Genomic DNA, 16,209 nt, shown 5'->3' on the forward strand with positions numbered 1-16,209 from the left:
ACACGACTAGTTTCTGACACAGGTTGCTAGCTCGTTGCCTTCCAGCGCGTAATGACTGAGATTAACTGCCTGCCCTGCTGAGTGACTTTAACTGTCATCTATCAAAAGAGGTTCCCTTAATAGACAGGGACTTCTGAGGGACAGAAACACTTCAATTCCTCTACAGAGAAATCCCAGAAGTCTGCCTCTGAAAGTTACATGAACCACGTCCACTGAAGGTTTGAGAGAATTTCTCAGGAGGGAGATGTGCCCAACCTCAGGATACGCAGTAGCCAGCTTTCCAAGGGCCAAAGCAGGAGAGGAGGGCCATGGGGGATGCCAGCACTCTGCCCTGGCCAGCCACGCAGAGCAGGCTTGTCCCACCAGTGCTCAGCAGCCCCCGTAAAGCAGCTATAGCACTGGACTTGCTCCTTCTACAGGCATCGATACAAACAGTTCCTCCAGCCATCTCCTCTTGTAATGCCAAAGAGCTGCTGCAGCTGTTTTGCTTACAGGACAATGCAACACGACACAGGCGGGCTCCCTCGGGCACAGGAGGAAGGGTGGTGGAGGTACCTCCTGGGGTTCCCTTCCCAGTGAGGAGCCAAACAGACAGTGTGCCTTGGGTTGGTCCCCCCACTGGCCACGAGGTCCTCTCCTTCACCCTCATCTCTCTTGACCAGAGAGAGCCCAGAGGAGCTGCCACGAGCAGAGCAGAGGCGGCTTCAATCTCAACGCAGTCCCACACAACACTGACGGCCAGAGCTCTCTTCCACAGAGATTACTGGCAGGGATTTGTAACTCTGTGTTAGAGACCCAACCTGTGTGCCAGCCCTCTTCTCCAGCCCCTGTCTTGCCCACTGAGATGATGGGTATTTTGCAGCTGGGCCCTTCTCTTATCACTCCAGGCAAGTGCAGCCCCCAGCCCTTGCCCGGCAGGGCCCTCACCACTTCCACGAGAGAAGGAGAAGGGACATGCCGCTGTTGTGGGACACCACTGAGGGGGAGGCCAAACCAGAGAAAGGGGTTGGTGGCAGGAAGTCTGCAGCAAGAAGTTGTCTCCAGGCAAGGAACTAGCATGTTTTGGGACTCCTACCTACTTTCTGTGCTTTTGTACTCTCCAGTCTGCAGGAGCAGTTGCCGTTTTTTGAGGGGGAGTCAGTGCAACATGTCAGAGAGCTACTCTCTGGTGGAGATGCTTTGCTCTTTTTGGTTTTGTTGCTTTCTTTAATGCAAAACAATTTTCACTTGGGCTGAAGGTATACCAGTGCTTTGTATGGAGAAAGGAACTGGGAAAGTAGAGTAGGAGAAGAATAATGAGGGAGCAGACAAGGGGAGAGACCCGGGAACCACGGGGCCCACATGCGGGATGCTGACAGACGCTATCAGTTTCTTTGATAAGAAAAAAGCCTCAGTTCACAAAACTTTGTGCGTGTCATGACAGAAGTGGTGGTATGATATGGTGACAGACCTGCTGAAGTTCAGGTTCTCAGAGCTTCAGCACTACCGAAGGGACCCCGAACTCTGTGTCCAGTGTGCAGCCTTGCTTTGCTTCACAGTGGATTTTTGCAGGTGGGGTTTCTCTCAGTTTATGGTATATTCGCAGTGCTGCTCCGTGCAACTGGCCATGGTGTCAGTGCGAGGAATGGCACCAGGGTGAGAAAAGAATGATTGATAGTGGAGGGGGTTGTAGGATGAATGACAGCTACTCTAGATGTTCATCATGAGGATTTACTAATTAAATTACCAACATTGTAATAACATAATGCTGCCAAATTGCAAGCAGAACTTTTGATGGCTTGTCTGTCTGTCTGTCACCACTGCACTAGTGAATATCTCACTATCGTGAGCTGATTTTTATATTTCCTTTACCCCTTGAGGGTAAGGAAGGACTATGTCTATTTTACAGACAAGGAACTGAGACACAAAGTAACTTGCCCCAATCCTATTCTGAGCCGCACTGCCTCCTTGGAAGCTCATCTCAGGACAAAAATTTGTAAGTGATAGTAATGATACCCCACCCATTCTTTATATCACTGAGGATATGTGATACTCATGATCACAAATTGTACCCTGGAGGCTAATGAAACAGCAGGCACAAGCAGTTCCTTCCTACTTCCAGAAAAAAAAACTGTCTAGACTGCAGCTCTAGTAGCTGTCTGTGACAGAGCTCAGTAAGTGAGTGGAAAGTTTTACCTACTTATGAAATGTTCATACATTTCATTAGACTAGAATAGATTTCACTGCAAAATTCAACTTGTAGAAAGCTCTTCTGGCTTTGGCAGCAGTGTTTTACAAATATGAAGAATAGGAGTTGGGTTAATATACTTTGCATGAGACTTAAAAATGAAACCAAGCTAATACAATTCTGCTACACACTTGCTGTTGAAGACACACATTGCAGTTCGCAGATAAAATGGCATGACCTCTTAGCCATGCAACAAGTCTCCCTTAGCCAGCAAACCTGGCCAAGCTGTTCATAGTGCTGTACCAGAAGAAAAATAAAGCACAAATACATTGTTTATCTTCAAATGATACGGCAATAAGAAGCTTACAGTACCGTCTGCCACGGCCCCAGCCAGCGCACATCCGTATCTCCTCACCTTTCCCTGCAGGAACTCTGATTCGCCATGTCAGGGAATATGGCCCACTGACACCTAAGAAAGCAGAAATATTGCACGATATGCACCGAACTGAACAGTCCTTTAAAATACTCAAAAGCTGGAGTGGATTTTCTAGGCAGGCCAGAATATAAACTAAAAGAGCTGGCAAAAAAGCCGTGAGGGGATGAATGTTCTCAGCCTGCGGTGGAGGAGAAGCTCAGAGGGAGGGAGAAGCACTGGGTAGGATAGAGGACAATGCTGGCCCAAGGACAAATAAGTATAAACCCACCACAAATGCAATTAGGCTGGATGTTTGAAGAACAGTGTCCCAACCGCAGAGCAATGAAGCTCTGGAAAAGCCTTCCGGAAAGGGGAAAGAGAAGGAAAAAGCTAACCGATGAGACAGCCTGCACCCTTTATGAAGGGTATTACCAGATGTGATGGCGTTCCAAAAGAGGGACCTGCTTCCACTTCATTCCTTGCACACTGTCCTTTGCACATGTCCTTCCATGTCCTTTGCACACTGCCTGTGCTCCTGCAACAACATCTCGCGTGGCCCCTGCTCTTTCGGCATGGGCACTTCTGCCGGGAGCTGAAGCCAAAGGACACAACCACAGTAGCAGAGCATGAGCTTTCAGGACCACCGAACGTCTGATTTTCTGCAGGGGGTTGAATCTCTTACCTCCACTAAAAGAAAAAAGCCAACACTGGGCTGAGATCTAGAAGACTTGTTCAAAGCTTTGCCACATGCTTGTGCTAAGACCCTGGGTTAAATATTAACACTCCCTATGCCTCGGTTCTGTAAAATGGGGATAAGGTATCAATTCCAGCCAGCACTTCCTTTCACTCGGTGTTTTACACCGCAGGCTGTTTTGACAATGCTGAGCCTGTGCGTGGCTGTAGCCCCTCAGCATCACCATAATACGCATAATAAATAAAGCAATACAGAAACTGTAAAGCCACGGTCTATAAATTATTAACAGCTGGACACTAGAATGAATAAGAAAAAAAGTCTGTACAGATATAGGAAATGCTGCATTTCGGCCATTAGGTATAGATTGTTAATATATTTTTAGAGTGCGCTTTGATCAATTTAGAATATACAAGTGAATCATATAAACTATCATGTTCATTTCATTCCTGAGTTAAAGTAATTGGTTTTTTTTGTCTTGTGGGATGACAAAACAACAAGAGACCATTTAAATGGATTCTCCATCACATTCTGTGGATCCATTAACGTTGGCTGGTTTCCTGACAACCAATGTCAAACAGACATACGCTAATGGCTGTTCTCATGAGAAGATTTTTGAAGGTTTCCAAATAGCTATTTTATCGAAGTTGATCATATTTATCATTTATAGACTCTTCTCGTCTTCACATCCTCTCATTCACTCTCCCTCACTCCTTTAGCAAAGCAGAAAAAGGATCCTGCCGTAGCAGAGCTGGATGTGGATGCTTGAAGGTTGTGCGGCTTTAGTGCACTCAGGCGTGGTTGTTCTAATAATAAAACCACAAAGGCCAAGCAAGAAAGATTTCTGCTCTATTTATTTGATAGATCCAGGGTTTCCCCCCCCCCCAACTCCGTCTGCTTCTCTAGACGCTTGCCTCCCCCCCTCCCCAGCTCCTTCTGTTTCTCAACTTTCTATTATTTATTTCTCTATTATAGTTGCCATTAGGTGTCAGGGGGAAAAAAACCCCTAATTTCTTATGTTTCCTGGTTCGAAGAGAAAACACGATTTGGTGTAAGGTGTGAAAAAATATGCAGCCTGGAGGGGATTTGAGCAGTGAGCAAGGAAGGTGCCTACATGGTCAGGGCCAGAGCCGTCACATTGTGAACTCCTGCACAAGCAAAGCCGAACTGGCAGTTGCTGAGTTCTTATTAAAGTATCTGGATTTCAAAAGACAAAAAACACAATTAAAAATGTTCAGACTAGTGAATAAGCCTATTCCAGCGCCCAATTACTCTTATGAGAAGCTCTAATGACCGAACCCCTTCGCAGGAGGCAGAGGAGCTGCAGGCTGTGTGCCCAGCAAAACTCCACCACTTCTCTCTGCCGCGTCACAGGGGTGCGGGATGCTCTCGAAGGCTGCCGTGGCCAGCAGCACCATGCCAGGCTCTGCTTGGGAAGCCCTTCTTCTCCAGCGTTAAGGTGGTTGACCTGTCATTTTAGCAAATGCCATTTTTTCTAGCCATTTCAGGTAAAAATGGTGAATTTTTCTTGTGTGATTCAATGGCATAAGAAAGTTGTGTGTTCACCCAGCTTTGAATAAATAGGCCTATGACAGCAGCGGCACAGTTCAACCTGAACAAACTCTTCCACACCTACTGCCCAGGTCAGCAGTGAGTTACTGCCTGCTAAGTTTGTGTGCCAAACATCACAAGAAAATTAATTCTGAGGAAGACTAGATTATCTGAAAGACTAGGCAGTCTGGCAACACATCCAACTTCATCATGCATTTTAGTGCATAAATGTTTCATTGAGGCAAGTGCTGAGTCTGATGTGAATTTTATTTATAGCCCTGAATGTCTCGAATGTATGCTTCCCCCAAGTACTCGTGTCTCCACTGTAACACCCAGGGGGTTTAAGCCTACAAGGCTGGTAAAAATCTACAGTCGCTTCTCCCCTGTACATGTCCCACATTTTGTGCAATGCATCAGCAAGTTCAGTACTTTCAAAGCAGCTCCCTCTGCGGCTGCTGCTTCACAGTGATGGCACGGAGTGTGCCGGGGCTTACCCAGCAGGGATGCAGGAGCCCAGAGCTCCTCGGAGGTGGAACAATCGCTCTGTTTTCTACAGTCATGCTTGCTTCTAACTGTGCATGCACTCAGACATTTCCCCCAGTCTTGACCTATTTGCCAATGGCAACCCCACCAACTGGAACCACAAATAGCTGTTTGGATCAGCCACCTCCCCGTCCCATCTTCATTAAGGACTGAAAAATGCCCCTACAAAGGGAGTGTGTTGGCGGGGCTGCTGTTCCTTGCAAATAAGGCTACAGGCTCTTCAGCATTTCAATCGCCCAGCTGAGCAATGGCAACCTCAGCATAACTTCAGTGACTACACCTACAAGCACGGGCATGCACACAACTTCCCTTGCCCCTCTAGATAAAAAATTTCAAGTGACTGGAGCCAGAAACTCAGACATACCCGTGCGCCTTCAGGAACCCTGTTCACCCTGGCAGGGGCTGGATGCCATGCTCTTTCCCCACCAAGGGGAATCAATAACTTCTGTCCATGTCAGAGCAACAACTGATAGTGATGGCTTTCTCTTCCAAAGCTCTTTTGCTGGGGAGGACATCAGGTGACAGGAATGGAACAGGTGCTCCAGCCCCTTGGCAGCGGGGGGCTGCTGAGGACCCTGCCCGCGCTTCCCCGTCCTCCTCTCCCCCGGCAGGCTGGTGTGTGGTCCACCTGCCCCAGGAGATGTGAGAGTCAAGGCAAGTCCTGCCTAGGCCTTGACAGGGCTTTCTAAGCACGCTTCTCACATAACGCAAGAGATACTCAACTCTCAGCGAAACAGAAATCTGCATGCCAAAACCCCTGTCTCCTTTTCCTCACCGCTTGTGTGCATCCTTGGGATTTTGTTCAGGGTCTGGATGGGATTCCCCCATCCTTGGTCACATCTTTTGTTCCTGCTTTCCTGGTGTACTCTCATGTTCATGAGGGCACTGTTCAGTGCAGACATGTCCCTTTCAGTACTCGCAGTGCCCACTGTCACAGGGCCGTGGGTGACTGACGCCCTATTTCGGGTGGTTCGCTCCTTGGTTACCTCTCTCTGGCAGCCCATGCTGGAAAACATGGTTTGTAATGGCATCATTATTTCTTATTATTGCTATTATCAGGGCAGAAGCCCAAATGATTTCTGAGGAGTTTTTGCCCTGTGCAAACCGAGTCCAGGATGGATGTGAGGAGCAAACTCCAGCGACACAGGCCCTGAGAGATGGCTTGGGTGGCCAGTCTGGACCTGAAGCCCAGGTCACCACATCTGGCCTGCCACGGGCACTCACGCGTGCAAACCAAAGCCAGGACGACTGCATCTGCACAGCCTGCAGCTGCCCTCTGGACAAGCAGGAGGGGAGACACAACAAAACAAGTTAGGTCTTTAGTTATGTGTGGGCAACAGCATGAGCACAATTATTATTCTGTTCTGCGCTCACGGACGGACAATTTAGCAAATTCTTCAAACTCAAGGGAAATGGCAGAAACCTCGCCGGCAGCAGAAACTGTTGAGAAAGACCATAATCTTTTATGCTCTTTGTATTGTTTTATTTCTTGCCAGTACAGTGACACTTCTCACGTTTCAACCAGGGTTTCTTAGCACATCCCTATGACATTTTTCTGCCTCCCGTTATGCCACGCATAGAAATAACAGCTATTCAGGAGAAAAATGGACAAAACTCCATCCATATTTGGCATTCAGTTATCTGGAAAGATTAAAATACCGGAAAGCATATGATTTGGATGTCATTTCCATGTGTAGATCCTTGAATTTTGCATTTACCTGGTATTCAGTTAACTGACACAACAACAGACATAATTCAAGAGGGCTGGGAAGTGTGTGGTTCTTATACACGTAAGAAGATTAGGCTGTTAAGCAATATGCACTTATGTGAAGAGTACCACATGCTAATCCCATTCTTGGCTTTGCCTCTTTCAGTCACTGCTGGTGATGTTTGAACATATTTTTAACTGCTTTTCCTAACTCTGTCAAATAAGTTATGGCGGCCAGAATGGGACTTGGTATTTCAAAATATTTCAAAGCTGTCACTGCAGGATAGAAAATAACCTCTCAGAAATACACAGTATTTTATATGTTCAAGTCTTCATTCCTGTGAAGTTTCTCTAGCCAGTGATTTCTTCCTCTCCTTTTATTCCTGCTCTCCAGCCTATGTTTTACACGGCCTCCAAGAGTGGCCGGGAAAGAAACAGCTTCGTGCTCTCAGCTATGAACTAAGAGGCAAACGCAGTCACAGACAGAAGGTTTCTGTTGGAGGGTTTCATTTATGAGTTGCCCTTCTCACCCATGAGAGGCGAATGGCATTTTTATTTTAGGTGCACATGTCTACTTATTATACATATCCATGAATATGTGTAATTGTGCGTACGCCCCCACCCCATCACACCCAGCTCTGCAGCAAAGAAATCTCCCCCCAGTGCACACCTCTGAATGCGTAGAGAAAGCACTGGGGGGAGTGCAACATACTTAGCTATTAATAAACATCTGAAATGTTCAATAATGTATGTGTAGCCATGGTGTTTCTATGGTCCTTGTTCAGTCAGAGACAGCAGGACGCCCATCAGGGAAAGCAGGTTAGTAAGCAAAAAAGAAAACCACCAATAAGGTCGGGCTTTACTCCCAGGGCAGCTATATGACTAGACCAAAGTTTTCCCAGTTGTGTATGTGTATGCATAAAATTAAACATTTAATCCAATTCTTTGTCTTCAGAGACCACAACCCAGCTGGGAAATGGCTCATGCCCCAGCTAAGTGAGTGGAAGTGACACCAAAGGCAGCATTGGTATTGCCAATGCAGTGGTAAAAAAGGCAGACAACATGTGAGTCCTGCCTGGCAAGCTTAAGGTTGCTGCTAGGTCAACTACTCTGCAGGATGAGTCCGTATTACTTCAGTTTGCTACCATGCTCCATGAGAAAACAAAAAGCTAATTAGCTAGTAAAATAGTGAAGGCATAAACAGTGTTAAAGAAAACCTCCAAACCCCAAACTGAACAAGTTAAAGGTTACTGGACCTAATGGTAAGGATGGGTTGTTATAGCAGGGATGATATGTTATGACATCACACACATGCACACACATATACGTGTTTGTGTACATATACCCCAGAGCATGTAATTGAAATCAATGTCTCAAGACAGCCCTTTCAATCCTACATGCTTAATTAGTTGAAAGCACTTCGTTCAATTTGACGCACTTTCAGCACTTGTCAACACAGATTTCTTCCCATGTTGACCCTTCACTTTACTCCCACTCTCGATACGCAGCAAAATGAAGTCTCTTATCTCTGGCAGTGCAGTGTGTGGTGTCTATAAAACACTTTGTAAGCACGCTTTTAGACATCCTTTACAATTCTCTCTCACTGCTCTGCTATTTTTCTCCTGTACTGACTCAGCCCAAATCACTACTAAGCTTGCCTGAGTTGCTCCAACAGGTCACCATAATGCTCTCCCTTTTATCATAGAGAAGTGTGTGGTTCACTGTGATGTTGCTCTCAGATCAGTCACCCTGATTTCACATGCCAGCACTCAAGAACAAAGCTTTACAGATTTCATTTACAATTCTACCTGCCTTGGTTAAGGCTTATCTTCAGGATTTTATGAAAAAAACCACCCTCACACTCCTCAGGCTATAGACATTTTTGTGATAGGTCAAACAATGTTTTGGCAGCAGTTTTAATGTATCTTGCCTATTTTCCTACTCAAAACATTCAATTCCCCCGCATATTTCTATCTGAACATTTACATGTGAAGTGGTCATTTTCCAGTAATAGCCTTTTGAATCTATGCTGAGGATCCTCTTTCCAAGAAGAGCAGAGGCTTGCACCTATTTCCACATCAGCATCCATGATACAAACAACCTCTCCATGTTTGCGAACATGCAGCCCAGCTGTAAAACACCAGGAGCCTTGAAAAAGCACCCTGGAAGATGACCCTCGACACAGAATATGCTGTGTTTGGCATGTTGGAAGATAAGACCCAGATGACTTATTCTGAGTACAGCAAATATATTTCTGTTTTCCTTGAAATCTTCATAAGCTACAACCTTCCATCAGAGCTCTAATAGTTAGTCTCCATCAATCTCTGTGCCTTCTCTGTTAGGCTCTCAGAAGTGGCATTTAGCATCAATTACGCCAGCGGTGCTGTCATACACGCACCTGTCTCTTGGATGGCAGATTGATGCTACCAACTTATTTTACACAGGGCATCAGAAGGCCATCAGTGGGTGACAGCATTTTGTTTACTGCTGACCTACCCTTCATTCAAGATGATAACCTGTAAGAAAAAAAGCCCTATATCCCCACTACTTTATCTTGTTAGTTCCTGATATGGCTCCACACAGGTAATGATGAAGTCACTGTGTTGGAAGGGCAACACATATGCTGTAGTGGAAAATCACTATGAAATATGAAGAGCAAACCCAAACCAAAGACACAGGCTACATTTTGTATCTAGTATAAAAGTACTGGGGGATGTTTTTCTGTGAATGACGTTCCTCACTGGCATGAGTTTGACCCTCTTGTCTTCACCAAACTGCATGGGGAAGCCAGTATCAGAGGTCAGAAGCTGCTCCCAAGCAAAAAACAGGACTGAAGAGTTTACACAGAAAATGAACAAGTAGGGCCCCCTTTCCCTTCCACTGGCACTGCACGTAGGCTGAGAAATCAAACCCCCAAAAGTCAGGAACAACAAGATTGTTAATAGTTAATAGTAGAGACGGTGGCTCATATTTCACACTTCTCCCTCCCCATTAGTCTTTTTCAGTCTGCTTGGCTAGATGCCCTGAACGCTGCTTAACTGCAAGTTGAGGTAAGTAGCAACAGTTTCTTCCAATTATATTTAGCAGATACTAAGCTACTATTGCTACATGTATTCCTTCGAATTACTCACAGGCATCCGGGGGAAGACAGAAAGTCAATCATCTCGGAGGGACCAAAAGCAATTCTTCTTGCTTCCCCTGGGGAAATATTCTTGCTGCTCCTGCAGCTCCATCAGTCCCTTCCTGCGGAGGGACCGCGAGACCTGGCTCTGTCTCAGGTCTCTAATTGCTCTTGAGGTCATGCCTGCCCCGGGAGGCTTCCTCCCCATAACGGTAAAGCAGATTGTTTCTTGGGCCAGGCAACAAAAATCAAGCGCATAACTCTACAAGGTTACTCCCGTGCCACCCTGATGATGGCCCAGGGCTGGCCAGGCACGGGGGTGCAGCTGAAGATACAACCAGCTCACTCTGTAGCTCTTCTGGGTCCTTCCAATAAAACTCTTCCCCCAAACTCAATGAATACCCACGTCCTCCATCACCAGTGGTTTACGTGAAGCCCAGTTTCAGAACACTGACTGGGAAATGGGCTTGTGGACCACCCTGCCCACCAAGGGGCTCTGGGACATGAGCAGGGTCCTATTCCAACACTGTCCAGCAATATCCTTCTCCAGTGCCACTTCTGGCAAGATGCTTTGCTAAAACATTAGCACAAACAGGGCTGTAAGGGCTCAGGGAGCCACAGTGAGAAGCCAGCTAGGAAGAAGTAACATGGCTAGTTGACTTGCTGAGCTTCGCTTGTTAAAACAATACCAAACATGGTCCTTTTTGTTTTGTAAGGAGGAGAGCTGCCTGAAAAATACAGATTTCTGCCCCGTCCCCTTCTATACTTTCTCAAAGGAATTGATTTTAATGAAGAAATCTGCTTAGGGATGGATTCTTGTTAGCCTCCACCCCTATTCCCCCCACCCCACCCTGCACTGCCCCAGTGGGGGCTGCTGCACCGCCATGGACATGTCCAGCACCACTCCCCGCCAAGGCTCCAGCTCCTACCCAGGCATTGTGGCCTCTCCTCTCCAGGTTTTTGGGCTCAAAATTAGCCCTTAATCCATAAAGCACAAACGTGTTATGAAATATGAATGGACTGTTTTACTTACAGTACTTTCTGTACACATGTATACAAAGCCATTGAGATACACTGGATTACTTTTTAGAAGGAACCCATCCAGATAGTGCTTGGAAACTGTCTGTCTTTGTCAGTGATATTGTATACCTACACTGCAGGATGAATAACTTATGTCAAGATAAGTTATTTTCCCACTGTTAGTATTATTTGAATAACATGTTCTCAGCTTGCTCACCTTAGGCACTAATACTCTTTTCTGCAGAGTTGCACTGTATTTTTCCTACTGTATTCCAGGTCCTTGCTTACCTAAAATGGTCCACAAGCCTTAAATGGTAAATGCAAGCTTGCGAATTCAACTGAGAGGCGAGCATTGCTAGCTGTATCCCTTTGCATGTCCCTGCAGAGGATGCAAACCTGTTACCATGCCAGCTAGGGAGCCCCTGCAGCTCATGCTAATCCGCTGACCCCCATTTTGAATTGAGACATCGTGGTCAAAGGCAACTGGCACATAAAATGCAGCGTGAAAACATTTAAGCTAAAATAAATTTTAAAACATTTGTTTCTTGTAAAGTGTCATAAGGTGTTAATAAAGATCATAACATAGTCTATCCTTTATTTTTATGGTTAATATGGCTTTATGAGCCAAAGCCATATCCTATTGTTTGTACTCACATTTATATTATTAAGCCACATATTTATGCAGAAAACCTAATTGAGTCCTGACGGGATTTCTGAAAAGCCACAACTGCTGAAGGGTTACAGGGTCTGTCAGATGCTGCAAGGGTGTGGACCGCTCTCTGGTGAGAGTTTTCATCCAGAACATAATATAGCGAACAGCAAATTCTTGCACATTTGTCACTCATCTGTCTTCGTGCGTACATTGGACTGACAAGGCAGTTTCAACACATTGGGTTTAGCACAGCAAATACACGGAGTGGCAAAAAATTGCTCGCTTAATGTACATATAAAATGACTACCTTTTCAGTGTGGGCAGACATTTTATTATAACTGTGTACCGAATACTGCACATGAAGAAGAAGGTGGGGTGCAATGGAAATGTTTTGCTGCATCCAGTCAAAACCAGAGCAGAAACGTCAGGTGTCAACACCTACTGGTAACTGTCAGAAATACCACTGTGGCATGACACTGGCTGCAACACTGGACAGGAAGCCTGCAAACTCTCTATCATAAGCAGTGATGAAAATGAAATAAAAATAAACTGCAGGAAATAAGCTGCAGGAAAAAAAAAATCCACAGAAAAAGAAACTAAACCAGGAGATACTTTCAGGAAAGGAAAAAAGGAAAGGAAAGGAGGAGAGGGGAAGAAAGGGCATTGTCATTAAAATTATCATGCAGAAAGTGTAAGTAAAAAATGGGGCTGTTGAGTAGCAAACATTTTTTGACCTTAATGTATCAAGTATTGAGCGGAATGGTGAATCGGGGGAGAGAGCACTCCTGGGACGCTTGGATTTGTTCACAAGGAGCAAAGTTGACAACATTTCCAAGCATAAAGAAGCAGACAACAGAAAGTAATCACAAAAGTAACTTTCCCCAGAGGCGATTTGTCTCCCTGGTGAATTTCTGTAGCTAACAGACAGGCTCCTCACTGATTTTGAGTAGGAATGAGCCTCAGAGAGCTCCGAATAGTCCTGTGAAGAGCCTGCCCCCTCTGTTCACTGTGGAAGGACCACGAGAAGATGGTCTGTGCTGAGCTGGCGTGCCCCAGCACCACCAGGCACCAAGAAGGGAGATGCTGCCTTTACAGGGGAGCAGGATCACCTACTCAGAAACAAACGTGTGTCTGTGAAGCTGTGGATGGGTTGCTGCATTTACTTGTTGAATATGTTTAATGACAAAATAAAAAAATAAATTTCAGTCACAGGCAAGCAGGCTAGCAAGGCATAAGGTGACTTTTAACTCAAAAGGTAAAGCATTGTCCGAGAAACTGAACAAATACATTGATTTTTATGAAGAGAGGTGTAAACACACTCAGAAATGTGACACAATAAGCTGCACCAGGTGTCAAATTTTGCTGTCCTTGCTCTGTCCTTTCTGAGCCATGGCTCTGCCTGACTTCTCTGGCCCCTTCGGCTACGCTGGGACATCGGGTCTGGCCCTAATTACCTCCCTCCCACTTTACTGCCTTCTCCTCCTCGCCTTTCTTCTTTCTATGTGGATTTTCCAAGTGGTGTTAAATAAAAAAAGAAGTGCTGGAAGAGGTGCCAGACTGCTCTAGAGGCTGAGATGCTCTCCACGTTGAATAGAGAAAGGCAGACGACACCCACGGATATACCCCAGCCCTGATCTGGCAGGATGCTGTCTGGGGGCAGGTGGCAATCAGTCTTCACGTCTTATCAACTCCCGCAGCATCTGCCAGCACAGGGGGAGGGGGAGCCACCCCAGCCAACTTTTTTTATAATATGGATATTGTTTGTTAAGTCGGAGACATTTTATATACAAATATAGATCAGTTCACAGCCATCTGCTTATTTTCTGTGTAGCGTCTAAAGTATTGTAAGGGTGTTACAGAGAATACAAAAACAAGCTCTTACCCCTACCACTGAGCTTAAAAGAAAAAAAAAAGGGGGGAAAAAAAAAAGAGAAAAGAAGAAGAAAATATAGGAGTTGGTATGCAGTGGAAAGTAAAGAACTGAGAGCATTTTCAAATGGTGGTTGCCTGGGCTGCTGTTGTGTGGAGATGGACTATGGCCTGGTAGGCTGGCACATCCCCGCTCTGGCCCAGGGCAAGTCACCTCCTGACCTTCAAAGCCTCTTGTCCTCCCAGGGAGCTCTGAGCCTTTTCTATCCTACTTTTGTGTCTTAAAGGCAGAAATCATCCTCTACACTAAGCATTTACACATAAAATAATAGGCCTCACATTTCATGTGCTGGTCCAATAATGTCTTATTGGTGGGTTTGTTTAGTATTATATTATTCCAGATAAAACTAGGCTTGCTTATTCCCTGCTAGGGCATGCTCCAAACCTTTGCAGATGAGCTCTGGTTTGCATTGCCCGGGCTGCGGTTTTGGACCCACAGGTCCCTATAGCACAACCAACCTCCACCATTTACAAGCAGCTCCAAAATGCTGGACTGGATAAGTAACAGGTGGTTCATTATTCCAAATTAACCTGCCATGGTCAGTAAAGAAAAAAGAATCAGGCTGGTGCCCTGGGTGATTCCCATCAGAGCCCAGACCCACACGGCATGGGGAGATGCACGAATGCACTGATCATCTGCCACATTCATAATCACTCGAGGATTTTTAACTACTGCATTTAAATCACAGCTAATTCTGATAAATCAAGATTATTTCCCTGACTTGCCCATTTGACAATTTCATCTTCGTGTTTGTCCACATTAGTAAGTATTGATTTCCTGTGGGATGCAGCACATCTTTGCGTAGTAGGCAAGGGTGAGGTCACTGCTTGGCAATGTTTCTGTCACGCAGAGTTATTTCTGAAGTTCAGTTATGGGCATACTTAACACACTTTGAATTTATCCCCAAAATGGGATTCTATGCAACAGCACAGAAGAAAAAATATCTAAAAAGTGCAACCACTACTTACCTATGAAAATGGCAGTTAGGCAAAGATTAATTTGGATGCTTTTCATCCGGGTTATCCTTTTTCCCTTCTATTAGCATCTTGATTCCTTTTGTCTTTGTAATATTTGCACAATAGTGACATTTTACAAATACTGCAATGCTGCTTCACTTTACAAGGGACAGAGCAGACACAGTTAGTATAACTCTCCATATTTTCTACAAACTTTTACATGTACTTCTAGGATGGAAAAGCTACAGCAAAACTTCAGCCTGTCACAAGAAAATATCTAAACTTTGAAGATTCTCATTTTGACTCAGAAAACAATTTATTTTGCAGATACTTTTACAGGACAGTGGAGTAATTTTCCAGCCTTTAAGAAATTCCAGTTCTATTACTACTGAAATTACAGCCACATCCATGATAAGTTAAGACTAAGGGAAACATTTGCTAAAGGAATGGCTAGAAGATACTCGTATTCCTTCCCCTTCAATGCCCTTTTATCTGCGGACACTCATTGAGTGTAGGATGCTGCTGCTCCAGAAGCAATAATAACCTAAGTGCTGCACATCACTCACAGAAATAAGCCTCAAAGTAGGGCTGTGGGCAGAAAACAGTTTCTCATCCCATTCATGAACCGCTGAGACAGACATGTGCCCAGAGCTGAGCTTATTCAAGTAATCCCCAAGGTAACTCTTTGTATTCAGAAATTCTTTTTTGGGGGGCAAACTGAAACGAATTTGTTGCCTACCACAGAAAGCACAGCTTTGCAACAGCACCGTCACTGCCTAGGCTGTGACGATTCATTCATCCCAGCAGGGAGAAAAATTTCACTTCCTCCAACCAGCTCCACATTTGGCCCAGATCCCCAAGAGGCGAAGCCCCACCGAACCACAGCTCTAAATTTTCCAGACCTGCCTTTCGGCTGCCGTCGTCCCCAGCCACATCAATGGAGGCACAGAGCATCAGGTAATTAATCCCCCTTTAACGTGATGAAACGAGGGAGACTTGGGGCTAGCTGTCCATTGGATACATATCTCAGCGCTACCTAACATTTCCAGCCAGGTGCCTATGTAATGTAACACTTTTTTTACCATTACGGCTGATGACAACCAGAGTTTAATTCTGAATTTTGTACTAGCAGTCTTCCATTGGGAGTAGATTATCATAGTAGGTCCCTTCCAACTGAAAATATTCTATTCTATTCTATTCTATTCTATTCTATTCTATTCTATTCTATTCTATTCTATTCTATTCTATCTACCAACATGACGCAGAATGGTCATGTTGCATGCTGCTTATATCTAAGCTTCAAATTCATAGTATCTCTCAACCTAACAACTCACTGCATGCAGGAACTCTATGTATAGGTGTTGGGAGGTCTTGAGCAGTACAAGGCAGCGTATTGCGCACATGAGCTAACCAACCTCTGGAAACAATTCAGGGTCTAGCTAACTCCAGCTGTGT

At 45.2% G+C, this 16,209-nt stretch overlaps 1 protein-coding gene across 2 annotated transcripts in view; it reads right to left on the bottom strand.

Annotated features, from left to right (window-relative positions):
* NHS (NHS actin remodeling regulator) overlaps nt 1-16,209 on the bottom strand; it is a 267,222-nt gene that overhangs the window by 27,603 nt on the left and 223,410 nt on the right. The gene's annotated exons all lie outside the window — the stretch shown is intronic.

Source organism: Balearica regulorum, chromosome 1 (assembly GCF_011004875.1).
Source record: "Balearica regulorum gibbericeps isolate bBalReg1 chromosome 1, bBalReg1.pri, whole genome shotgun sequence".
NCBI classification, from domain to species: domain Eukaryota; kingdom Metazoa; phylum Chordata; class Aves; order Gruiformes; family Gruidae; genus Balearica; species Balearica regulorum.